This window comes from Ailuropoda melanoleuca, chromosome 1 (genome assembly GCF_002007445.2).
Source record: "Ailuropoda melanoleuca isolate Jingjing chromosome 1, ASM200744v2, whole genome shotgun sequence".
NCBI classification, from domain to species: domain Eukaryota; kingdom Metazoa; phylum Chordata; class Mammalia; order Carnivora; family Ursidae; genus Ailuropoda; species Ailuropoda melanoleuca.
Genome location: NC_048218.1, coordinates 52,042,862 through 52,070,529, shown reverse-complemented (window position 1 = coordinate 52,070,529; position 27,668 = coordinate 52,042,862). Strand labels below are relative to the sequence as shown.

Here is a 27,668-nt window from a genome sequence, read left to right as displayed (position 1 = left end):
ACCTTACCCAACCATCTGTTTCCTTTTTCCATATTCCTTTTCCAGTCTGTGCTCATATACGCGTAATTTATGTACTTGAAATCATGGTACAGACAACGACTTCATATTCTTTTTCACTTAACATGCTACCATTTCTCTGTGATGCTCCATTGTCTTAATCAACGTGATATTTCAAGGCTGCATAATAATCCACTATCCTGCCGTTGTTAGAAATTTGTATTATGTAAATGAGAATTATGAAGATAGGAATAGAATTTTAGCTTGACTATGGACAATTCTTACCACCGACTAAAAAAAAAATTTAAAGAAAGATACAAAGACTCTAGCCGCATTGCAATTCACAGAAGCGTAAATAATCTGTCCATCCAAAGGAAAAAAAAATCAGTCAAACCAATTATTAGGTGTGGGCAGATAAAGAAACTATCAGCAGGTTGGATTTCCACTTTTCGACTAATTTCTTCAGTTAAGCAATTGAAAATCCAGTGCGAATGACCCTTCTCATGGGGTTACTGAATAGAATAAGTAGACATTGCCCTGTGCCTGGGTACTATAATGGATATTCTTTTTCCTAAGGAGTATTTCCTAATGGAAAGTATTCCTACTAGAGTCACACCATGCTAATTCTATGGCAATAATTTAATTATGCCAATTAGAATGCAAATTGTTCCACAAAACACTATGAGGACCCTCACTCTGAGAAACTTCTGAACAAAACATTTCAATAGTGCTCAGTTTTGCGTGCCGGGGTGGAAATTAGGAGTCAAGTACAATATGATTCATAACTTCAGGGAACGGCTTCTGTGGGTGGACTTGTATCACCCACGTCCCCCTTTACGCCCTGGCTACACCTCCTTACCTTTCACTTTCTTGGCTTCTCAGTAGGATGGAGCAAACAAACCAGCCTGTGGGGGACTGACTTTGTAAACCCCCGTACAAAACGCTTGTGTGGTAAAGGCGTGGCAAAAGAATCAAAAGTTCCTGTTCTAAATTCTTTGAGTGTCATGTCAGGTGGCAGCCAGGGTTTGAAATGCCTTTTCTGTGGCTCGGAACTTTCTCCGCAGCCCATTTAATTCATAAGGAAAGCTGATTACAGCTCATCACAACTCATTTACAGCTTCATACCTAGATGGGTATGAGCTACCAAAAGGATGGCTAAGTCATTTTTAGAATGAACCTCCACATTAAAGGGGCATGGCTCACCTTATCGTGAGGTTCCTAATATATCAAAGGTTGTTGCAACGTCCCTTCTCATATTTAAAGCTGCATTTCCCATGTTTTCATATTAAAAGCAGGATGGAGGATCCGACAGCATGTGACTGGAGATCCAGTCTCCGTTGCAGCTGGAAGTGTCTTAGATCCTATGTTGTAACAATATTGAGGCTTAGACTCTCCCCAAGCCTCAATCTGTAACACCCCCTCAGACTTCACGGCTTCGGTGCCTTGTATTGAGAGGTAAGATTTCAGGGGCAACTACAAAGAACTGATTTTACAGGGTCTCCTAAGGTATTAACCTTCTCTCTGCATCAGTGACTCACCTAATGTCACACGGATAGTGATGATCAAAGGGTTTCTGCCTGGCAAAGACAAAAATGTACACATTTTTTTAAATTTTATAAAAGCCAACATCTATGCGAACCAAAAACAGGGAATGACACTCTGACCAGCCAATTTTCTCATTGAAGCTTTTGTAAAATGAAATTTTCTTTGCTTCCTATTTTTGTGCTGTCTTATAGTGTTGCTGGCACGGGTAACAATCACACTTGGCACTTCTGTTGTGCTTTTCATCCAAAGATTTCAAAGTGCTCTACAACAGGATTTCATCCTCACTGCAGGCCGGGGAGGAAGGTCAGAGCTATCATGCCTCGTGAGCAGATGGGATGCCAAGAGGTGATGTGACTTATTCACGCGCCCTGCAAAGCTGCAGGGGCAGAACCAGGTTAGAGCCCAAGCTTCCTAATTCCTAACTCAGTCTACTATTCCCCTGTCCTAGCTGATGTGGCCTCTTCTTCGAGGGGCTGAACATTCGGCCCAGCACGACACATTATGAACAGCTTGTTAAGTGTTTCACTGGAAAGCTACAATGCCAAGGTGACTGACCTCAAGGAGAAACCGGAAGCCCAAATAAAAAGGTTTGACTTGTTTTTGAGCACTACTTTTCAGTCTTTAAGATCTTGGCCAAAAAAACCTGAAGAATGAGTGTAAATCTCCCAAGTGAAAAATGGCTACCAGATTTCAATACTTGAAAATATCAAAGTACTGGCAAGGAAGTCAAGCAACAGGAGTCTATACTCTGCAACTGGGAATGTAATTAGTACAACCACTCAGGAAAACAATTTAGCAAAGCTTGTAAATTTGAATAGGCACATACACTTCAACCTAGCAATTTCATTACCACGTATATACGTGTATATATGTACATATGTATACACAATATATATATATATTCATGAAAAGAATTATTATCCTGGGTGGCAATGAATGAATTATATCTTCACATTAAATATGGATAAATCTTATATATAGTACTTAATAAAAAAAGCAAGTTAAGAAGATGAGATAAAAGATTAATCTATTTTTATAAAGCTCAAAAATATGAAAACTAAACATATGCTCAGAGGTACAAACATATACAGGATAAAAATGGTTTTTAAGAAACAAAGGAATGATAAAGGCAAAAGCAGGATGGTAGCTACATCTTGGGAAAGGCAGAGATCTGAGACTATGGAGTTTATTTTTTTTTTAAAGATTTTATTTATTTATTTATTCGACAGAGATAGAGACAGCCAGCGAGAGAGGGAACACAAGCAGGGGGAGTGGGAGAGGAAGAAGCAGGCTCATAGTGGAGGAGCCTGATGTGGGGCTCGATCCCATAACGCCGGGATCACACCCTGAGCCGAAGGCAGACGCTTAACCACTGTGCCATCCAGGTGCCCCGAGACTATGGAGTTTATTAGTCAGGATTCTGCAGAGAAACAGAACCAGCAAGATATGTATGGGAAAAGATTGATTATAAGGAATTAGCTCACGTGATTAGGGAGGCTGGGAAGTCCCATGATCTGCCATCGGCAAGGTGGGGACCCAGGAAAGCCAATGCTGTAATTCCACTCCAAAGGTCTGAGAACCAGAGGAGACTATGGTGCAAATCCCAGCCAAGGGCAGGAGACCAATGTGCCAGCTCAGTAGGCAGGCAGGAAGCAAAATGGGCCAAATTTTCCTTTCCCCTCCTTTTTGTTCTATTCGGGCCTTCAACAGATTGGATGATGCCCACCCACACTGAGGAGGGCAATCTACTTTATTAAGTGCAGCAATTCAAATGCAACTTTCATCCAGAAACACCTTCACAGACCCACTCATGAATGTTTAATCTGGGAGCCCCATAGTACAATCAAGTTGACATAAAATTAGCCATTACAGGGAGGAACACAAGGTGGTATGTTTTAGTTCTTAGGTTGGGTGGTGGATTCAAACAAATTTTTTTTTTTTTACAATTTTTCTTCAAAATTACATACATGCAACACATATTCTTTTTAAATATTACAAAATAATGTTAAGTCTGACGAACCAAGGGTGAAAGGAAAAAAAGACTTTTAAAGGAAAGCATAGGCCTCCCCAGAGGGTTGCTTGCCTGTGTATGTGTACAGTTTAATACGCTGCTTAAAGATCAGAAACATCCAAAACTTTTAAGGGTCACTATTTGAAAAACATCTATCCAATGATAAACCAAGAGAAGTATTTGAAACAAGTTTGACATAAAAGGAGTCATTCTAGTTAGCTTGTAAAGAATTTGTGTAAATTGAGAAGCAAGACACTGAAACAACATAAAATCTGGGGAAATATATGAACAATTTATAAGAAAGTTTAAAAGAGAAAGGCATAAAAGAGGTTTGAACTTCATCAGTAAACAAGGAAATACAGATTAGGGTAACTTTTTTTTTAACCTATAACAATGATGAAGATTAAAAAAAGTACTTAGTTGCTGAGAGTTCAGTGGAACCAGCATGAACAATGCTGACGTACAACCTTCTGCAGAAGCATTTTGGAGATAGGATTCAGTAGCTCTAACAAAGCCCATAACTTTTCATCCAATAAGGTCCTGGAAACTTTTCCAAAAGAAGTAATTAGAAACCTAAAGACGTCCATAACAACATTATCTTTAGCAGCAAACGTTAGCCTAAATGCTGAACGACAGGAGAATGGTTAAATAAAGTAGAGTGCATCCTCAATGGAAATTCGGCAACTATTAGCAATAGTCTTTTCAAAAAGTATTTACTGATATAAGAGAATGCTCACACTAAATGAAAATCAGGATACGGAATTGTTTATATGGCACAGTTTTAGATTTGTAAAATATATGTATACACACACGCAAACATCAAGAAAAACTCATGAGAGACATCGAAAGGTTAAAACAGTGATCTGCTCAATATGAGCTCACGTGTGGCTTTTAGTTTCTCCTTTATTTTCTTCCAAAATTTCTAAATTTTCTAATTTAATAATAAAATACAAGTATTTTTTGAGATAATAAAAAGTATCTGCAATAGAGGGGCAGGCATTTCCTGTAACCCAGTGGTGCTGGGTCACAAAGGGTGCACTGTGGGTTGCCCAGCTCACCCTGCTTGCGTGGGACACTCCAGGTTTCAGCAATGAAAGGGCCACATCCTGGGAACCCTCTCCGCCACAGGGAAAGTGGGGACAGTTGGTCATTCTACCACTGGGCCAAAAAGAATCACTGAAGTGGAAAGATTTCCCAACTGTAAATTGCCAACAGTGGTCTCGATAATTCCTTCAGTCTCCCTATAGGACTGGCTAGTTTGACCTTGCAGATTTATGAAGCTTTTTAAACAAGTCACATCTTAAAGAGCTTGTTGAAAGCAAAGCAGATTGCATAAATGCTAAACAGGCTGGTTAAACGACATTATACAAGCTCTGAATGTGTACTCAAATAGGTCAGGAAATGCGAACTACCTCTTGTTAGGGAAGAGAGGCCTATTTATCTCTCATTTCGTTTTCTGTGCTTTACATATTCTTTCCCTTTGCAAGAGTGGGAGTGGCAGGGGTATCAATGTCACCAGCGGAAAAGTGAGCTCTGGGGAATCAGCTTAGAGGGTGAAGCGAACTCCCTGGTTAGGACTAAAGCTCTGTGGAGGAACAAAGAATCAGGTTGGAACTGCTTTTTTACCTGCCTTTCTTGCACAATCAGGACAAATCCTCTCCCATGCTAAATCTACAGGAAGTTCTTCTGTATCTTTGCTTAGGAAAATATCTTGAAAATGTAATAGAACTACGATACTGAGCGTGCTAATAGCAATCTGTGGGTCGGAGGAGAGCTGCAGGGGCTAATCAGGGGGTGGCAGAGATGTCACAGGACTGTGTCAAGCTTTGCCATGGTGAGTATCGTTGGCCAGTCATGTAGCCACCCGCTGTGCCTCAGTTTCCTCACATATAAAATGGGGATGCCAATAGCACCCACCTCATAGCGTTGTGAGAATTACATACGTTCATGGATAATAAGAGCTTGGAGCAGAGCTGGGAGATGGGCACACCAGTGGTTTACTGGGGTAGCAGAAGGAAGGAAGCAGCACTGAGCAGAGGAAGAGGATGAGCTGTGACAAAGTCTTGACAGAGCCTCAGTGGGGATGTCCCCAGATTTGCCCTGACCTGGGGAGGGAGGGTGCTTGGCCTTGATACCCTGCAATCAATCAGATGATGACCCCTCGGAGATGGGGTCATGACCGTGGTGTGGTGAGTCTCCTCTCAGGTCTCCTTCCACAGACCCAGGTGCTGGGATATGAAATCCAGCACTCTGTTTATGTCTCCAAGGATACCATGTCCCCTCCTCAGAGGTTGGGGACTGATCTGATAGCTGATGTTATCTGCAGAAATCCCTGCCAGCCTTATTGAACCTTCGATTTTATAGCCATCTAGGTTGCTTCCACCCAGCCTTCTGTTTCTTTCACTTTTACTTAGGATCAGATGCCTTGACATTTGTGGTGACTACTGTAATGTGCTTTAATCTCCCTCTAGGAACAAATTTTAAAGTTCGCTTTTCCAATCCTCTTTATTTTATTTTTTGAATATGTAAAACTTCATGTGATTCAGAAGCCAGAACTCAAAATAGTAAACAAACACACAAAAACAATAAATATAGTCAGAGAATTCAGATGCCCACCCTGAAAGGCAGAAACAGGGTAGAGGAATTGTTCTAGGCTAAGAGACTAAAGAAACATGGTGACCAACTGGTTCAGGGGGGAAAAAAAATCTATCTAGCTATAGCTTGTTACAAAAAACCAATATGGCAAAATGCTAACAATTGTTGATCTAGGTAAAAAACACTATTATTCTTCAAGTCTTTCCATGGATTTTGAAAGTTTTCAAAAATATAAATTCAGGGGAAAGGAAGAAATCTCTCCTTGTTGAAACGTCTATTGCTTGGGTGCTTATTTATTTGCAAGCACGTTAAAACAGAAAAGACCATCTACATGGTCTGAAGGGGAGCAAATAAGTCACACACTAAAACTATGCCCTAATTTCTTATACGTCAAGCTGGAGTTAATAGAGGGAGATCTCTGGGTTTTAATATAAAACACTCTAATTCTCAATGAGATTCTGGAGAGAAACCCACAGTCTGTGAGCACTCAGAAAGGAAAGCAATGATCACTAGGAGACAACATATGTTCATGAAGAATAGGTCATGTACACATTTCCCAGTGGGGAACATCAAAAGATATAGTTTAATTACAACAAAGCATTCGAAAAAGCCCATCAGATTGGCTATGTGATTAAAATGGAGACATATAAACTGGATTGTTAGCCGAGCTTTCCTTCCCATCCTTCATTCTTTCGCCCCTTCACTCATTCATTATCAATCATGTATTCAGCACTGTGCTAGACAACCACCCTATTGGAATTAATGAACATGTTACTGTCAACTCAGATGCAAAGGACATTTCCAAAAATGCTTCTAAAGTTGACCTGGGACCAAGTGAATCAGGGTTACATGGGGTGTTTGTTAGAAATGTACATTCCTTACTGAATCAAAATTTCTGGAAATGACACTTGGAAATCCGCATGTTTAACAAATGTCCCAGATAATTCTTTTGTACACTAAAGTTTAAGAACCACACTAAGGTTCTCTACCCTCTGTTCTGAAATCTTAAAAATATTAATCAGTGAATTGGGTGAACTCCAAAATGAATTTTGCCTATCAAATTTGTAGATGACACATAGTTGGAGGAAGAGCTGATAAACTGTATTAAAGAATCAAACTTGAAAAAGACCTTGACAAAGGAGAAGGATGGAATGAAATTAACAATATACAACTTAATAGGGTTAAATGTTAAGTTCTGCATCTAAGTTCAAAGAATCAACTATTTAAATACAAGGTAGGAAAGCTCCAGACTGACAGCAGTTCACTTGAAAAAGATTTAAAGTTCAGTGAGAGTCAAAAATGTGATATTATTTTTTTAAAAAACTTATACAAATTTTAGGGTGCATTAATAGAAACTGAAATTAAGGAATGGAGAGGCAAGGTTGCATCCATCACATTTTGCATTGGCAGAGCACGTCTATTTTAAAATATTTAAATTTTTAAAAAGACATTGTCAAACTACAGTGTGTCCAAGGGAAGGAGACTAGGTAGTAAAGCATCTTCGACCCACATCCTATGAAGAATTAAGGAACAGAATATGTTTCACATAGTAAAATAAACATTCACATATCATGAGAGCTGACTTTATGAGCCTGAAATCTATTGAGTTGTTGAGGAAGGAACTGATTATTCTGTGTGGTTCCCCAGGACAGACGTGAGAACACTGGGGGAAAGTTAAAGGAAAGTTTTTTTTAGTTTAATGTAAGAAAAAATTAATGTAAGAATCAGGGGACTTTACATATGTTATGGGATGTTCCCTTTAGAGATGAATTCTAGTGGTAGGTTAAAACAGAGGATTCTAATTAATAAATCAATCAAGGGAGGTCTAGCATGGACCAGTGGTGGTGGTGGGCTAGGAAGTAAGGAGTATGTTTAACTCAACCCTCTGAAATTGAAATACAAAAAAAAAAAAAAAAATTAAGTTAAAGGAAAGCAAATAAGAAAGGATACTTGCATTATACAGGTGGTCCCTTCAAAGATTCCATTCTTTAAATTTCTATATAAGTTTACTGAGAATTTTCATTGCTATGAAAAGCGTTCAGACTCTTATCTGGTTATGTCAGCTGTTCATCCTTCCAAAGGAATCCGTTTCTGACATCTTTTAGAGGGACTATTTTGGAAAAGGCAAGAGTCAGAAAGCCCATGACACACTTCCACAGTCCCACAGAGAAAACTGAACTATGGGTAATACCTAAACTGACATAATTTTAATTCTTATAATACTGTGTCACTCCACCGACACAACAGGCAACCTCCCCAGAAGTAGAAACTGAACTCAAGGGAAAACAACATGGAGGTTGGCTGGTGTTCTAGGAGGCAGCTTGTCACAAAATCTATGTCAAAATAAAGACCATGGTTATTAATTGAAGGGATTATATTCCCTCTTATGGAAAGTTTTATATTTAATACACAAACCAGTTTGGGCATTTGGAAGATGGAGCCGAGTCAAGAGATACACAGAAAGTAAGCTGTATAGGCTATGAAAGACCACTGGATATACTGAAATTATTAGTAGGCAGAGCCAGAAGGAAGTAGAAACCAAAAGATATGGCAAGGAACAAGGATCATGCTTGGCTGCTAGGAGAAGGAACTGCTGAAGCAGACATATTGACCCTTACCAGAGTCAACATAAGAGCAGAGGTGGAAGCATTCAGTTGTTGAGGTGATGTCAGGATAACTCATTTGCCAGAGCTGTCTTGGATGTTTTTAGCTAACTCTGTTCTTTGAACAACATTCCAATCTCTAACAACAACCATTGTGGAGCTCTTACTATTGTCCTTATTTCTATGTAAATCCTGTGCAATCCCTCTCTGACTTTTCCATTTAACCAAAGAAACAGAAAAGAAAAGAATGCATAATACTAGCTGTCTGGGACCCAGCCCAAGCAGTTTATCACCAGTTCAACATTTCTTTGCCGTCCCATGGTATTTTTATCTTTAAAATTTCATGAGAAATTTGCATTCTCCTCCTTAAGAGATCTGTACTAGTTTCTATTAACAACTTGAGAAGATATACCACTTCCTATTTTTTTCAGTTCCTTCCCATAACTCCCAGCCAATAACTCATGTCATCTTCTGAGGTATGGCTACCTCAGTTTGAGAAACATGGTCTTATAATAAACTTACATTAGTTGAGGTTATCTGAATGTTCCCTGAAGATTCTAACTAATGTAGCAATTCAAGATATAAATGTGTGTGTGTGTGTGTGTGTGTGTGTGTGTCCCATTCCAGAACCTCTTTTTTTTAACTTTTATTTTTTTATTTAAGTTCAATTAGCCAACATATAATACATCATTAGTTCTTTGATGTAACATCCAATGAATCATCAGTTGCATATCACACCAGATGCTCTTCACATGCCCTCCTTAATGCTCATCACCCGGTTACCCATCTCCCCACCCACCTCCCCTTCTGCAACCCTCAGTTTGTTTCCTGTAGTCAAGAGTCTCTCATGGTTTGTCTCCCTCTCTGATTTCTTCCCATTCAGTTTTCCCGCCATGCCCCCTATGATCCTCTGCGCTATTCCTTATATTCTATATATGAGTGAAACCATATGATAATTGCCTTTCTCTGATTGACTTATTTCACTTAGCAAAATACTCTCCAGACCCTCTTCTTAATCACAAAAGCCAGAACAGACAGCATTCTAGATGTTTTAAATGCTTGTTAATTTATAATAAACACATGTTACAGAAAAATGGAATTTAATGTTCAAACCCAAATATGTTTATTTGGAGATATTTTTATATCTTTCAAACCCAAATATGTTTATTTGGAGATATTTTTATATGTGTATTAAAACTATATTTTGCCTATTTTTCTGAAGTCAGTGATGATTTCCCCTAATTTACGTAGGCCTGAAGAAAGCCCACCTTCTTTCATATAAACCTCACTGAAGAAATAATAGGACATTTCAACAAGGATAAGGATTAGACCTAAAATTTGATCAAGGTGTAGAGTTGTCAGTAATTTTTCCATCACAGTTTATTTAAAAATTAATTATGTTTAAAAGTCCTTTTATATGAAGTGTCATTTGTAGTTACTAAATGCTATTATTTATTAAAACTCTAATAAAAATTAGATTTTAAATTAAATATTGGATCCCAATAAACTAAATTGAAATTAAGCCTAATATTTTTGAAGTTTATTTATTTATTTATTTATTTTTAAAGATTATTTATTTATTTATTTGACAAAGACAGAGCCAGCCAGCGAGAGAGGGAACACAAGCAGGGGGAGTGGGAGAGGAAGAAGCAGGCTCATAGCGGAGGAGCCTGATGTGGGGCTCAATCCCACAATGCCAGGATCACGCCCTGAGCCGAAGGCAGACGCTTAACTGCTGTGCCACCCAGGCGCCCCTATTTATTTATTTTTATAGTAACCTCTACACCCAACGTGGGGCTCAAACTCATGACCCACAGATCAAAGTTGCATACTCTTCTGACCGAGTCAGTCAGGTGCCCCTAAATAATTAAGCCTAATATTAACAGTGAGAGATTACAGGAGAGGAGGAAGTCCATTGTGAAACCCACTTTTTATAAAAACTTTTATAAATAATCTGTTAAGAGATTATGATTTTCCAAGTCACCTTTTTTGCCCATTGCTAGTTTCTACTTTCTTTAGAAACTGGTTCATACTTCCCAGGCACTATAAACATCCCATGCAATTAATGAGACCCCACTAATAACTGTACACACTACTTTAGTTCAAAAGCCCTTCCTGGACAGCAGTGGGCCCACGCACAGTGAGGGAAGAGCACTAAGATACGATCCTGTTCTTCAGGAGCACCCAGCCTGCAGAGAGGGAGGGACATATAAACACAGAATTGCAGCGCAGCATGACACATGCGAGAGGGGAAATGTGTACAGAGCACCCAGTCAGGAGACTCAGAAGAGTCTTCACATATCCAGTGGTCTGCAATGGGTAGGATTTTGACAGGATACCAGGTAGGGCTTTGACAGCTGAGTATCTGAAAGGAAGGTGTCAAGCAGAAGCACTCAGTATGTGCAGAGGTGTGATGCCACATGGGGTGTTAGAGGGACAGCTATCACCTCAGTGGGACTGAGAGAGGTTAAAGGAAATGAACTATAGCATGAATGAGAAAAGAAATGTGGGAAACAAAGCTGGATTTGTCATTTCTTCTCTCTGTGTGACCTTAGGCAAATTACTGGACCTCTACGTGCTTCAGTTTCCTCATTTATAAAATTTCTTCCCAGGATTATTGTGAAAACAGAATGAGATAAATTGAAGATTGTACACAAGAACAGGCCCCCAGCACTCAGTGAAGACTAGCCGCTCAAGGTGTTTATGGAGTTTGACACAAATACAAGAATGGGGATGCCAGGCCCACGACCTCATAGAACCACCTCAAACTCACTGCCATGCTAGTATCTATGGTGTGTGTGTGTGTGTGTGTGTGTGTGTGTGTGTGTGTGTGTGTGTCAGGGAGAGGGAGGAGGAAAGAGAGAGAGAGATTAACCATGCAAAGCAGGAAATTCATTCCACCTGCGTCTACTACTGACACCCAGATTATAAAATTTAAGCCACTTTCCATAATAAAAAAAATATGTTCAAACTGCCCGCTTTCTTCTCACCCTAACACCTGGTTTGGACAACCATGGAACTTAGAGAGATTGCCCGTGTTTCTCCTCTACCCCCCTTGGAAATCCACTGGAATATGGCAAATGAGCATACCTGTCCAACCGATGTCTGTTAGGGTGAAATATAATACACTGTTTTCTAAACCACTTTATTGTGGTGTGAATAACACAAAAGAGGTGTCCATAATTAATGTATACCACATGATGATTTTGGAGATAGGTATATATCCATGAAACCATCTATGCCATAAACATATCCATTACCTCCCGAAGTTTCCTCCTGCCTTCTTATAATCTTTCTTTGTCATAAGAACAGTTAATAGCTACCCCGTTAGCAAATTTTATTTTTATTTTTTTAAAGATTTTTTAAATTTATTTATTCGACAGAGATAGAGACAGCCAGCGAGAGAGGGAACACAAGCAGGGGGAGTGGGAGAGGAAAGAAGCAGGCTCATAGTGGAGGAGCCTGATGTGGGGCTCGATCCCATAACGCCAGGATCACGCCCTGAGCTGAAGGCAGACGCTTAACCGCTGTGCCACCCAGGCGCCCNGTGGGATCACGCCCTGAGCCGAACAGACGCTTAACCGCTGTGCCACCCAGGCGCCCCTAGCAAATTTTTAAATGTACAATATGGTATCATTAACTATAAGCACTTGGCTGTACAATAGATCTCTAGGACTTACTCATCTTGATAACCAAAACTTTATGCCCTTTGGCTAATACCTCACTGTTTCAGCCTCCGCCCAGCCCTGGCAACTACAGTTCTACTCTGTTTTTTAAGTTTGACTATTTTAGATTCCTCATATAAATGGTATCACGCATTATTTGTCTTCCGTATCTGGTTTACTTGGCTTAGCATAATGTCCTCCAGGTTCATCCATGTTGTCACAATGGCAGCATTCCTTCTTTTTTTAAGGCTGAAAAATATTCCATTCTATGTTTATACCACATTGCTTATAATCTAGTCGTCTATCAATGGACATTTAGTTCATATCATGCCTTGGCTCTGATCAATGCTGCAATGACCATGACAGCGCTGACATCTCTCTGAGCTCCTTATCTTAATTTCTTTGAGAATATACCCAGAAGTGGGATGCTGGATCATATGGTAGTTCTATTTTTAATTTTTTGAGGAAACTCCAAACTGTTTTCCATAGTGGCTGCACAAATTTACATCCCCACCAATAGTGTACAAGGGTTCTCTTTTATCCACAACAAAATACACTCTTAAAAAAAAGTCTTCACATCAAAGTCCAATTGGATGTCTTTCTGCTTTTTGATAGGATAGGCACCTTCATTTCATTTATCTGAAAGCCAATTTCCCTGAACCTTGGCCCTAAACTTGCACCTCCTCCTTTGCTCCCTGTGCTGGTCAATAGCATCATTATATATCCAGCACTCATGCCAGGAACTTGCAAGTCTTGATCCCCTTGCTTCTTCACTACCCACACTCAATCAATTGCTAAGTCCCAGTAGACCTAACTCCAAAAAGCAAGCCTGTCTTCCTCCTTCCACTTCTCCTGTGGCTTCTTTGGTTCAGGTCCTTATTACTTCTACATTCGGGCAAAATAATTGTTAAAGTCTCCTCACTGGACTCCCGCATACAGCAGAGCCATCCCACATGGTGGCAGAGAGATCTAATATTACATACCTCTACTTAAAATCCTTTTGAGGTGTACTTTCATCTACAAAATGAAGTACAAACAGGGTGGATCAGGTCTTGACCACTCCGACTCTGCCTTCCTCTCTAACCTCATCTCCCACCAAGTAACACTGCATTCTGTGCTCTGATTATATCGAGTTAGTGGTTGTTCCCAGAAGAGTTCTTCCAAGGCTCCGTACTTTCATGCCTACAAATCCCTTTGTCTAGACCTTTGCTACTCAAAGCGCGGTCCATGGACCAACAACATCAGCATCACCCGAGGGCTTGTTAGAAATGCAGGTTCTCAGGCTTCACCCAGACCTAGTGACACAGAATCTGAATTTTAACAAAATACCAGGTGATTCTTGTACACATTTAAGTTTTAGAGTCCTGCACAGAATGTTCTTTTTACCTATTTGTTCATCTCACTGGCTCTCAGGCTTAGAGACCCAATGACCCCTTTTTATATGTTAAAAAAAAAAAAAGTAACCTGCCCTTTATAAATGTTGTGCTAATGTATCTATGCTCATAATTTTAAAAATCCAATATGATACTTTAACAATAATGTGAAAAAAGGCAAGTAATATGGAATAAAACATGTATTTCTGTATGTTAATGGTGGGGCACAATTATACTAAAAGACATAACAAAGTAATGAAATGTTTGCCTAGAATCACTGGGATTGACAGATACAAATGAAGACCGGTGTATTGTATTGGTGACACAAATACTATGAGCAATGAGACAGGCAGTGATGTGACTTTTCAGGATGGCGAACAACTCTTGGCAAAGTTCCAAAGAGCACAATCTTCCTTTGATGCACAAGGGAGTCTTATTCTTGGAAAATTCAGTTTTTGTTAAAATCATGCAAAACATACTTTGTGTTTGTACATGACAAGAGTTAGGTTTTAGGCTCAGATCATTATAACTAGATTTTCATCTACATGAATGTCTGGTGGGACATTCAAATGTCATGTTGGATGCAGGGCAATTCTTTGTTATACAGGACTAACACACACACAGCAAGACATCTAGCATCTCTGGCCTCCATCCACTAAATGTTAGAGCCATCCTCCCATAAGTGACCATCAGTAATGCCCCCAGAGATTTCCAAAGTTCCCGAGGGGACAATACCTCTCCTGCTGAGAACTGCTGGTCTGCCAGATCCACTCTAAGACTTCCTTCAAACCTCAGTTTACCCAGTCTCCCTCTCCGTCACTGGCGTTACCCTGGCTCTATTCTTCAATGTGCTCTCTCAGCTCCCCTGAACATAGTTCTGGTCCAGCCCTTTGAAGCGCAGGAGGGCAGGTGTGTAGGGCAGAAATGTCTCTTAAACACCTTTATGCCCTCCAGGAAATCGCATAATCTGAAACTGAGTAAATGCTCAGCAAAAGTTGTTAAATAAATAACTTTAAAAACAAAATAAAAAAACAACTCCGAGAGCATATAGATTCGGGACAATCCCATCCATAACAACTGAATGTTTTCTAATACACCTATTTTACCATGAAGATAATAGAATAAAAATGGACATTTGGTAATCTTTCTTTTTTCTTCTTTATAACTGCAAGTATTCTATAGTCTTTATTCTTTCATTCGATGTACTCAGTTCCAATTGTATGTCAGGCACTGAGCTGTGCATTCCTTTGAGGAATCTACAATGCATCATGAGAAAGAGCTAAGTACACAACTTGGTATATTTAAATGCTACACTATGCCTCCCTGGTGGCACCAAGGGAAGGAGTGATTAATTCTGACCAGGTGATCTGGGATCCACATCTTCTATATATCATAGTGCAATGGTTCACATTTTGAGACTCTCATATAAAGGCAATATGAAGAAATATGTTATTTATTCACGGATGACGCTCCTCAAAATCTCTCTCTCAAAAAAAAAAAAACCAAACAAACAAAAAAAACCCAAACCAAAACCTGAAGACAGGCATTTCCTCAAAGGTTCATTGTTAAGGGTACACCTATCTGCCCCCTGTTGGGTGACTTGGAGCCCTTCTATAGTCTACCTGACATCCACCCTTAAAATTGGCCTCTCCAAAAGGGATGGCTTCATCACAGTACTCTGCTAAAACAGGCGATTTGGAATTAATATTATTATTTTTCCCCCACTAATATGTTGAATTTGGTACTTATGCCCTGAGGCAATTTACCATTCAAAAATATACTTCTCCAGTTCAAGTAGTTAATAGGACAGGTCTTGAATATATTTGTATCTTTAAGGGTTGGTTGTGGGAATGGTGGTAAAAAATTAAAACTAAAATATTTTTGACACTTCTAATAGCTAAGAATTATTACATATATATCTTCCTGGGTCTTCTCTGTCCCAGAATATTCCACAGCTCCTGGCATGTCTGAGGCATGTAACTAATGTTCTTAAACGAATTAATCCATGCATACATCAATGAATGGTCTATATTTCCATTTATTCTGAGCTTCAGAATTTTTTATTAAAATTACTCAGCTTTAGGGAAGGAACAAATGTTAGGGAAAGCAACTGCAAAGGGTTTTCCTTCCTATCCCAGACAGAATGCAGTCTTTGAGGCCCTGAATATTCCGATCGCTGTCACCTCTCAGACCTACCACAAAGGTGGCCTTTCTTTGTTTTCCTCCTTCTCTTCACTGGTTTCAGGGGCGGGCGCCAGCTGAGTCTAGATGGCACGCGCTTTACACTTGAATGAAACACTCCCTGCCCTCGGTTCTGGGAGCTCCACTCTGCTGCCTCCATCTGCTGCTTCTGATAAATGCTCACATTCTAAATATATTACTATCAGCTCACTCCCAAAGTGGTTTGCCGGCTCTCAACGCAGCAAACAACCCCACTGGCACACAGCCACTCCTTGGGCAGAAAAAATTTGGGCAGACAGAAGACATATCTCCCAGTGAGGAAAGATGAGAGAGATGAGGGAGGAAATGGCCTGGAGAAGCCAATAATAAAGACCTTGTCTGTGTCCTGCAGGTCTCCGAGGGGCCAACAGAATCAGCCTGCACAGCCGGCCAGGGCTATCAATGCAGGGGGTGAGCAGGTCTGAAGGGTAGTCATTCTGAAAGAGCAGCAGAGGTGAAGCTGAAGATGATGCTTTGCTTTTTTTTCTGAAAATGAGTTGAACATTCTCAGCCTGGTCGGCTGACAACCCTCCATTATGAATAACCTCCAGGAAACTAAGATTCACAGGAATTTGCCTCCAGCCCTTTAAAGCCTCCTCGGGCACATACACCATTTAAGCTCCTCTTCCAAGTCCCCCTGCTAGTTTCAGCTGTCAGTTGCCTCCCTTTCAGTGCTTCTTCCTTCCAGCAACTGATCTCTAGCCAGCATAATCACCAATTGCATTTGGGAAAGATGGAGTAATGCAGCGTGGAAGGTCTCCCTGAAGAACACGTTCATGGCAGACGCCACTAGGGTAGATGTTTATTCTCTCGCAGTTGTGGAATCATAGAACGTTAGAGCTAGAAGGAGCGTCTGGGAACATCTAGTCCAATTCCTTTATCCTAAAGGCATCTTCAATTTTCATGTTCCAAGGACTCCTGATACCCTTCCCCCACATTCCTCTTCCCCCACCAAACCTCCCTGTCAATTTGCCCACTTCAGTAGTGGCACCTTCATTTCTCTCATTGCTCAGGCCCCAAACCCTGGAGTCATCTGGCCACACCCAACATCTGACCCCATGGCAAATCCCGTGGGCTCTACCTTCCAAAGAGAGCTGCTATCTTCCTCGCCACCCCCATTGCTGCGACCCTCGTCTGAGCACCTTCATCTATCCAATGGACTCCAGCACTAGCTGCAGGATCGGCTTGTGCCAAATCTGGCTTGCCATCTGCCTTTGTAAGCAAGGTTTTATAGGGACACAGCCGTATTCGTTGGTTTACCTTGTGCTCCAACAGTAGTATCAGGGAGTTGCAACAGAGATCTCGTGGCCTGCGAAAGACATTCACGGTCTCTGGCCAACCCCTGAAAGAGCCTATTTAACTGAAAGTTGGATAATATCACTGCCCGGCTCGAAACCCTCTCACTCAGACTCCAAGTCTTATAGAGCCCCGTGTGAACGGCCCCTGCCATGAGCTTCTGACCTCATCCCCTACTGCTTTACTCTGTGCTCAGGCTCACTTGACCACACTGTCTGCTCCCTGCCTCTACGCCTCTCTTCTTCCCCCGCCCCCCACTCGTCCTCAAATAAGCCTGGTGGGCTCCTACTGCAGGACCTGGTATACACTGTCCCCTCCGCCAGAAATGATATCCACGTTGACATTTGCCTGGCTTGCTCACTCTTCACTCACTCTTTATTCAAATGTCACCTTCTAGTGAGCCTTCTCTGACCACCTTCTTTAAAATGGCACTTCCTCCCCACTCTCGTCACTTCATTTTTCTGCACAGCTTCTACCCCCATGTAATGTACCACATGTGGTACATGTCCCTTCTTTACTTTGCATGTTGTCTCTCCCTGCCTTCCCACTAAGATACAAGCTCTGTGAGGGCAGGGTTTTGTCTGGTTTGTTTTCCTGATACACCTGCAGTGCCTAAGCATGTATTAGGTGTTCCATCGCTGTTTTTGAATCAATAAATAAATCCTTAGAAGGAGTAATGCTACGACAAATGTGAAATGTATCCGTGTCTCAGCCAGGATTTCTACAAACGCTCCTGCTTAGGAAAGACTCACTAGGGAGGTCAGGCAGAAATGACCTCTGCACCTATGGGGGGCACTTTTTCTCCCGCTTGCCCACTTTCCTTTTTCCATCTTATTTCTTACCATGTAACTGGGGGACTTCTGCTATTCCTTGAGTTTCTGGCTATAGTTTCTGTAGTATTTCACAATGCACTCTTTTCTTTTCCGCTTATCATCATTAAAACATATCTCTCTGGCTTCTATTACCAAAAGATTCTGGCCTGTTCTCTTCTAAGCTTATAAACTCATTAAAGCCCAAATATTAATGAATAATAATGTCTCTACCTCCTAGAAAATAATTTGCATTTAAACAACTTTCAGTGCCTCAATCCAAAGAGGCCAGTGATGTGGGAATTCCCAGCAGGTGAAAGGCCTGGGCCAGCTGGGGTAGTCATGGAAAGGTCCCTCCAGCAAAATCAAATCACAGCCCATCGGCAGCTGTCCACTTTGCCTCTATAGGATGAATCCAGCCATGTATATCCCCTTTAGACTATGTGTGCACACAGATACACAGGGTGTCGATTAGAGGCAGTGAGAACATCTTAACTTGCATGGAAATGAGCCTGTCACTAATGATATATGTACACACTTACATATATTACTATTGATTCCTTCCCTTAGTGCTTTGATAGCTTTTCATCTAACTTGCAGTCCCACTGGCACAAAGCCATTGCTTAGGGAGGAAAAGGAAACTGGATAGGCATAGTACTCAGCCCCCAAAGAGGCGAGACAGGGAAAGGAGATGACTATTGGAGCACAAATTACAAGCATGCTCCACTGGTCTTCTGGGGCCATATTTATAATGTTCCAAAACACAGTGAAGGTTCAGAGAGCAGAAGAAAGGAAAAGGTTGAGAAGTGCAATCTTGACACCAAAAAATAATACCAATGACAACAAATTTCTGGTTCATAAGAATTTGTGCTATGCAAAGGAAGCAGTAGACTTTCTTAGGCCATCTAGTACTGCCAGAAACAATTAAGAGAGTCTTCTAAACAACTGAAGAGGAGGAATATATCCATTAGCAAATCTGACTGATTTGTCCATCAGGAGCCCTTCTTCTATCTCCAGTTTAAGGAGCACTCATGCATACCCCATGGGCAAGAATGCTGCTTGCTTAACCTTTCTAGGATAGAGCAGATTAAGATGATCCCTTTACCTTAGTTTATCAGAACTAGCTCCTGGTGGTCTAGCCCATACGGCTGTCAAAAATGAACAAATAATTTTCTTTTGAATGATGATAGAGTATGACTCATTTCTCCCCGACTCCACATACTGCTATGTAGGTGTCTCTGAGTCCGTCATCTGGTGAAATGGGTATTGATCTATCATTCCTCCAGGGAATCCCCAGTTTTGTTTACTTCCTTCTCTAGATAAAGAGACATGCTTATGTGACCACATGAAAGATTTCTATGTTTTATCAAAATGGCATCTTTTAAATGGAAACTCACAAAAAATTAGCCCAGATTTCCACTAAGTACCCTGATGGACAAACAAAAAGGCAGTTTGTAACCTACTACGAAAGCAGTTTCTTAAACTACTTATAAACCACTAACTATAGAACTAAGGTGATCCATACGCCACTGGGAAGTACACGTTGCTTTTGATCAGAACGGAGGTGGAATACGTGCTCTTTCATTCTGAGATGTTAGTGAAACCTGCTTCCATGTGAGATGCTTCTCTTGCAACTGTTGGGTTGTCTTCTGGGCACAGCCTCAGCCAGACCAGTGCGTGTGACCTGCAGCTAATACATAATGTCCTGTGGGCCAGGAGATGACCGGAGTTCCCAGGGATTCTCCACTGTACTATAGGTGAGTCTTTCCCACCAAATCCAAGGAGACAGAGGAGCTGATGGTAATGTTACCAAGATGGCTTACCTCCTAGGAGGACCACCTGACTTCTAAGGTCAGGCCCCAAGCCAGTGGCTCTCATTCCAAACGCCACACTTTGAGAACTATCACTATAAGCATAGTGTTTCTATAACTTTCTCCTTTCCTCCTCCTGTTGTGGTTCATGGGACCTGTGGTTGGGGAAGAGAGGGTAGAAGTCACAGCTGCAACAGCAGTACTTGGCACATGGGAGCCTTCGAGTCCAGGCTGCCATTCAAGACAGACAAATACTATGTGAGGTTACGGGCACATGGAATCAGGCAACCTTTCTCAGGATTCCAAAGATGTACATCTGTCTTGTCTGGCAGTTTGATCATAGTTTATCCACTCCACTTTTGAAGCCCATCTGATGATAGTTTGAGTCCGCTGGCCCACACCCATAGCAATTAGACCAGTATTAGGGAAGAGCAGATTGGCAGATGTACCCAGAGAACTCATGCAGCATCAATAAGCAAACTTCACAAGGCACGGCGTCTTGAGTGATATGTACAAGTGGCCACAGACAGGCAAGAGAGGGCACACATAGACAGCCCTGGTTTAGGCAGAGAACAAAGCTTTCTCAGCAGACATTCCTGGCTGCTGCAGGTGGGGAACTCTTCTGAAACTGGAGATGAGACTATCAGCCTGAAATGCAGACAGCGACTCTGCAGCTAATTTCAAAGGACATCCATATGCGCCAGCCTTCACTCTTTTTTTTTCCCCCTAGAAAACTTGCCCCTCTAAGGATATAAAAGGCAGTCTTTGAAATCCATTTCTTTCTACACCTTGCCCATAGAGGAACAATAGTGCAGCAAAATGTTGCCAATGGAGTTGAGACTAAGAGGAACAGTGAGGCCACAGAATGGTTTTGGTTAATGCCCCTTTCAACGGTGTTTTTGTATGTAAAAAAGGAAGTGGGGAGCTGCCTTAGCTGCTGGAAATATTTCTGAAGGGCTGGACTGTGTCATTAAATACTGTAGATGGTATCTGTCAGGAGACATGACACATGTATTTCTATTCTTGCTGTGTATTCTTTGTAGGTCAGCTAGGGCTCTGCTTTGCCTCATCCTTACTCTAGGACCCAGGTTGCGGGAGCAGCCACTGTCTGGATCATTGCCAAGTGCCATAGTGGAGGGAAAGAAAGAATGGCAAATTACATCCTAGGTTTTATGCTTTTGTCTGGAAGTGACACACTTTACTGGTTACAATGGGTTGAACAGGATCCCCCCAAAATTCACATCCACTCCTGGATCCTCAGACTGTGACTTTATTTTAAAAGAGGATCTTTGCAGATGTATTTAGTTAACTATTTGGAAATGATATCACATTGGATTTAGGGTGGGCCCTGAATCAAATGACTGGTATCCTCATAAGAAGAAGAAGGCCATAGAGACAGAGAAGGCCAAGGGAAGACGAGGCAGAGATTAGAACAGTGCAGGTCAATCCAAGGAACTCCAAGGATTGATTACCAATGATGAGGGAGCAGAAGGGAAGCTGAGGGCAAAGCACAAGCTGACACCCCACATACCCTCTGCCCCCCAGGTGGGATCTGTGTGACATTCCTCAGGCACTCCTGGCTGCCCTAAAACTAAGGGAAAGGAGAAAAGAAACCAAATGATTAACTGAAGGAGATTACAGTCCTGCAGGACATTAATTTCCATCAGTTTACAAATGTCTTAATGATTTACAAGGAAAAAGCATTTTTATAAATAACCTAACTTTCAGAAACCCATAGACTCAATTTCCTGGGGCCCTAACATCACCCTCCCCTCCATAGTGATGTGGGAAACAAAGGCAGAAAGGAAGGAAAATAAAATTAAATTTCTTTATAACCTGCAGCCCATTGACAAATAGTTGAAATAGGCAGAGAACAACATTCCTCCAGGAAACTTCGAACTCTCTTAATGTTAATGCCTTACTAGTGGAGGGGTGGGGGTGGGGTGGGGAACACTTTTGCTTGACAATAGCCAGAACTCCAGTATCCTGAGAGTCTTCTTTAGCATATGAAAGTCCTTTCAGACACCTCTTTTTGTTCTTACCTCTCTCAACTCCGAGGTACGTAATCAACCACGCATCACAACCCCCGTGCCTCTACGTTTCTGGCCACTGGGGCCTGTCCCCGTGCTTTAATAAAACCACCCTTTTCTGCACCAAAGATGTCTCAAGAATTTATTCTTGGCCGTTGGCTCCGGACCCCACCAACGCTCCATAACCACATCACTAGGATCCACCAAAATCTAGGAAAAGGCAAGGAAGGATTCTTATCGAGGCCTTCAGAGGAAGCATGGCTCTGTTGACATCTTATTTTCAGACTTCTAGCCTCCAGAACTATGAGAGAATAAATTTCTCCTGTTTTAAGTCCCCTCGTTTGTGGTTGTTAGGGTAGCCCTAGGATACTAATATGATGGGCAAAGTAAGTCCCATCATCATACCCAATTGCAAGGGGATGGGGGAGGGCCAGTGCAGCTGTGCTGGGTACTCCCCTCTGATCAGTTCTGCTCTGCTCTGCACCTGGAAAGCTAAGCTTTGAGAGCTGTACCAACAGCCTCCTTTCCCTCTGGTTTCTGGTTGAACTCCCACAGGAGTTCAGAGAGTGGGAGGAGAGTGAAGTTGGAGCACTTACTTTGCCCCCATTCCTCTCCTCAAGGCTGGCCGTAGCTGTGCCCTCCACCCAAGCTGTCCGGGCAAGCAGCCCTCCTCCGGGTTCTCCTTCCTCTCACGGTTCTGGTAACCATTTCTTCTCCTTTCACCTCCAGATCAGGCACCTAGGGGGAGACAGCTGTTGTTAGCTAACAGCATTTGGCCATTTCTTGTTGGTTTCCTTTAACCCTGATCACTCCCTCGTCTATTAGTCTACGCCAAATCACTCTATTTGAACATGCCATTGGTTTTCCTGGGGACCCAGTGGCTAGTCTCTGGTACCTGGTAGGAGAGCTGGAAATCTGGTGGACACCTTGGTGACACCCTCACGAAGCTGAGAAGCAGCACTAGCAGAGCAGTAGTGGGAAATGTAGGGACAGCGACAGATCACACACCTGCTTTACTCCCTATACTCCTTCTCTCCAGAGGAAGGAGCGTGAGCTCGGAAGCAAGATTCAAACCGCAGTCCACCAGTTTTGCCTGTGGTATCAACCTCTCCAAACCTCAGTATCTTCATGTACACAGTGGGTATGAACAATGCTTCTCTTACTGGGCTGTTACAAAGATTAAGGGAATAATAGGAAAAGAACCTAACTGCGGTACAGAGTAATGCCTCCAGAGGAGCATGGCTCTGTTGACATCTTATGTTCAGACTTCTAGCCTCCAGAACTATGAGAGAATAAATTTCTCCTGTTTTAAGTCCCCTCCCAAAGATTGCCAAACCCTAATTCCTGCGAGTCTGTGAATATGTTGCTTTACATGGCAAAAGAGAGTTTGTGGATGTGATTAAGGTTACAGGCCTTAAAATAGGGAGATTATCCTGGATTACCCGAGGGGCCCAATCTAATCACTTGAGCACTTAAAAGTAGAAGAGGAAGGCAGAAGAGTCAGTCATAGAAATGTGGCAGAAGAAGGGGAGGCAGAAGAGACATGACAACATAAGAAGGATTTAATGTACCACTGCTAGCTCTGACATGTTCAGAGACCACATGCAACTATACACAATGACCCAAAAGAGGCCTCTAGATGCTAAGCAGCACCCCCAACCCCCAGACAGCAGCCGGCAAGAAAATGGGGACCTCAGACACTGAATTCCGCCAACCACGTGAATAAACCTGGAAATGGATTCTCCCCTAGAGCCTCCAGGAGGGAAAGCAGCCCAGGCAATGCCTTGATTTTAGCCTTGTGAGAACAGAAGCAAAGAAACCAGCTGAGTCCAGTGGACTTCTGACCTACGGAACTGTAAGATATAAATGGGTGTTGTTTTAAGCCCCTAAATTTGTGGTAATTTGTTCTGGCAGCAATAGAAAATAAATACACTAGTACAGTGAGGTCTTGTGCATAGTAGGTACCCACTACATATATGTTATCTGCCCTCAAAGAGGAGAGTTAGGCAAGATACGGAGGGGCCTTCCCAGGACCCCAAACATTATGTGCTCTCAAAGAAGTAAGTCCGCTGTGATTTTACAACCTAACCTAGAAGCCAGCATTCTCTAGTGCTTTCCAGCTGTCCTGAGTGTGGACCCCCTGCAGGAGGAGCCTCCAGCAGCAGCAGCAGCGGGAGGAGGAAGAGCAGGAAATGCTGTGCTTCCCCTGACTTAGGCAAACAAGCCTGTGCACATCTGACATCCAGAAGGAAATTTACACTAGAGCTGACTGTCATCTCTCTGGTAGGATATTTCTTACCTGGAACCCTCAGTCCTGCCATCCTCCTACCTGGAGGCAGTTTCTGTTTCTAATATTTGTTTCTAATTGAAGCATAGTCTAGGAAGAAGATCATTTCCCGCTGCTAAAGCCTTCCGTTTCCCCAAACCAAATCCATCTCTCCGACCACATGTCAGTATCTTCTAGCTGTCTAACCATCCAAACCTAGTCCTTAATCAGAGAGCACAGACCCTCCTTGCTACACTACTTTATTTGATGACTGGAGCTCCTATGCTTTAATAACTAGGTCAAGTTGAAATAACGCCCTAGGACACTGGGCCCTGAGCCAGGTGTCAGAAATGTGGGCCACTCAGCATTCAGTCACTAACAAAGTGTGCAGAAAAGCAAGAGGATTAAGGGCTACCCACTGGGCACAGACACGTGCCTCTAGCTTGAATCGAACTGTAGACGTTTTGCCAAGTCCCAGTACTTCCTTAAGGCTCCAGACCAGCAACTGGTGATCCTTTTGGCAATAGCTTTCACTGCCCTTCCAGGAGAACCACCTCACCATAAGGTGATTGTAATAATAAGAGCTAATATTGAGTGCTTGCTGTATAGCAGACACTGCTCCATGTAACTGTAAAAGTGTTAATGTATGATACTCTCAAGGCAATTTGAAGAGTTAATTTCTATTATTTTTGTCATCTAGCTTTAAAAAGGAGGAAACTAGGGCTCAGAAAGGTTAAGTAACTTGTCCAAGGTCACTTGGTAGTACATAGCTAGAGCTGTAACTCAAACCTAGGCTAAAATTTTTTGTATACTACACACCACACTGATTGCTCTTGATTGAGCCAACGTACACAGAGCCTTTCGGTCTCGACCAGGCACTGTGCCAGACCCTGGAGATGCAAATATACCCAGGAAAAAATTCATTTTCTTTGAGCTGACATTATAGAAGAGGAGACAGTTTTGTAGAAAGAAATATGCATTGACACATTTTATTAGCGACATGAAAAAGTATAATGGAAGAACTAATTGGACCTTCTAAGTGGTGGAGAATTATAGGAAAGAGAAAAAGTAGGATTGAGAAAGGCTTCTCAAAGGAGATAAAAAAGAGAACAAAGGAGACAGACATTTATAAATGAGAGTCAGAGAAGTATCACATATAAGTGTGGGCAAAAAACTCATTATCCCTCTTTCCCTTTGTTTCCTCATTGCTAAAATGGAGATCATAATACCCATTCCAAGGCTGTTATAAAGATTCCTTTAGGTGATAAATTGAATGTGTATTACCTCTGTTCAAAACATGCTAATATATATTTTTCCCTTGCCTTGCACCCTCCCCCACCCCGCCAAAAAATAAAAAAACAAAAAACCCTTATGTAAAGATCAGATGAACTCAAAATCCAAATTAAAAGGCTTGAGAGTATTAAAAGGGAAACATAAATGGAAGGTGGTTAGGTACTGGAGAAAGGAGCCCAAGGTTGTCTAAGAGAGACTTGGGTTCTCTGTCCTGGACTAGGCCTCCTCTGGTTCCACCATCAAAACACATTCCCAAGAGTAGAGATGGTCACCTAGGTAGCCTCTCATTCCCCTGACTTAAGCCTCCTGCCTTTTCTGCACAGAGCTACATTAAGCACACAGCCTCAGCAGCTCCCAGTATGAAATAGAGCATCCCTCAGTCTCTACCTCTGAAGATTGGGGACAGTCCTTCCCAGTCACTCTTCAGCTTTAGGGGGGTCGGTTGGTCTCAGGGACAGCTGACAGCCTTATTTAGGCAACCAGCTGCTCTGCGATACACAATGTCCTGAATGCTCAAAGTCTGGTGGATGATTCTTTTGTATCCATATAAGCAGCAGTTGGAGGAGAATCCATCAGTCCCTTTGGTAGCCTCAGGGTGTCAAGGCTGCCATTCAAATCATTACCACCATAATTACTAACCATTGTTTTAGTGATATATCTGCTAGGCGATTGTTTTTCTTTCTTTTTCTAATCGTTAAAAAACAATCAAATTTTACTGGAACAATGCTTGCCTCAAGTCACATCAACACATTTATTAAACCCCTTCTGTTTTCACAGTTCAACAGGAAGTCTTAGAGGAGGGAATACTTAAAATATTCTCTGATTTGAAAGAATTGATAATGGTATGAGGAAGAAGTATACACAACAAAATAACTATAGAAAAACTCATACAAGTATATATTATACTGCTACAGTGTTAGAGAGGGGCAATTTTATATCCTGTAATAACAAAGGGGATGGGGTGCAATGGAGGAGTCACCACGGGTAGAGGATTTGGAGACGTGGGATATTGTGGTGGGAATCTGCTTTCTTTTCCATCAGGTAAGAGAAAACAAACAAGGGAGCAGACAGATAGGCACTCCATTAGAGTAGCCACCAGAGCCTGACTTTTTGACAAGAGAGTTCATCATTTAGGGTTAAGTGTTAAAGGTAGAGCTATTGCTTCAGGATAAATGATGTGTCCTGTACGATTCAGTGAGATCCTCAAAGTCCCTGTCCACATTTTGAACCCAATTTTCAAGGATGCTAACCCCAAACTGTAGAGGGCTGTGCGAGTTGCTGTCACTCACCAGTCTCAATGAGGTTCCTGGAAGGGATGTCTTGAGTGTGTCGTATGTCGGTCAACGTGTGCAATCATGCCTGATTGCCCCCGGGGGCTTGGGGGGGCTTGGCGTTAACCACACCTAAAAGTGTACCTCCACGACCGAACTGTTTGAGGAACCCTGTTCGAAGAAGGAAAATAGTAACGAACAAGGCGAGGGAGTGAGGTTTGAAAGCGCGCCGGGAGCCCAACAAGCGCAGCGGAAACAAGAGCCCAGGAGGCAGTGCGAGCTCACTGAACCGCGACCGCGCGGGAGCCCCCGTGGCCGAGTGGGAGCCCGCTGCGGACAGGGGCGGCCGCAGCCCGACCCTCAGCGAAGCTCCCGGGGCTCCCCGAACACGGGGAAGCGTAACGACGCCCCCACGCGACGCGCACTTTGGGTGTGGGGGGGCGGCGTTTATGGGGCGCGGCCAGAGGTGGGGGCAAGGGCGCGGCAGGGTCGACGCGCGGGCGGACGTCGGACCCGGGAGGGGAGAGAGATCGGGGGCTCGGGCGGGCCGAGACGCCCAGGTCTAAGGGAGCAGCACCTGGTGGCGCTCCGGAAGCGTGAGGGTGGGAGCGAAAGCGGAAGAGGACCGGCGCAGGGAGGACACGGGGCCCAGGACGGTGTGAGAGGCGGGAGAGAACCGCGTGGCGGGCTGGCAAACAGACCCGCGGGGGTGGAGAGTGGGGGATGACGGGACGTGACCGGCAAGTCCGGCGCGTGCCACTGCGTGCCACTGCGTGGGAGCAGGATCCAGGCCTCGTCGGAGCGGACTGGAGCGGACTGGAGCGGGGACTCGAGCCCGTAAGGCAGGAGGGCGTCGCGTCAACAGTCCCGGCGGCGGGGCGGG

General features: G+C 42.7%; 1 protein-coding gene and 1 long non-coding RNA gene across 4 annotated transcripts in view; one reads left to right on the top strand and one right to left on the bottom strand.

Annotated features, from left to right (window-relative positions):
- Positions 1-2,552: 2,552 nt before the first annotated feature.
- LOC105240823 lies at positions 2,553-27,494 on the bottom strand. 3 transcript variants are annotated; one of them, XR_004624634.1, is made up of 5 exons: positions 27,363-27,494; positions 26,804-26,956; positions 22,552-22,693; positions 21,457-21,516; positions 15,909-20,080 (listed from the first exon to the last, which is right to left on the bottom strand). It is a non-coding gene; the product is annotated as an uncharacterized LOC105240823 (long non-coding RNA). The 3 variants fall into 3 exon arrangements; XR_004624635.1 differs by lacking the exons at positions 15,909-20,080; positions 21,457-21,516 and adding an exon at positions 2,553-2,962; XR_002144124.2 differs by lacking the exon at positions 21,457-21,516.
- The window catches only part of CD47 (CD47 molecule), a 46,201-nt gene continuing 46,018 nt past the window's right edge, over positions 27,486-27,668 (top strand). The window contains exon 1 of the mRNA XM_034657946.1: positions 27,486-27,622. The gene's annotated coding sequence lies outside the window, so the exon portion shown is untranslated. The remainder of the gene's footprint in view (positions 27,623-27,668) is intronic.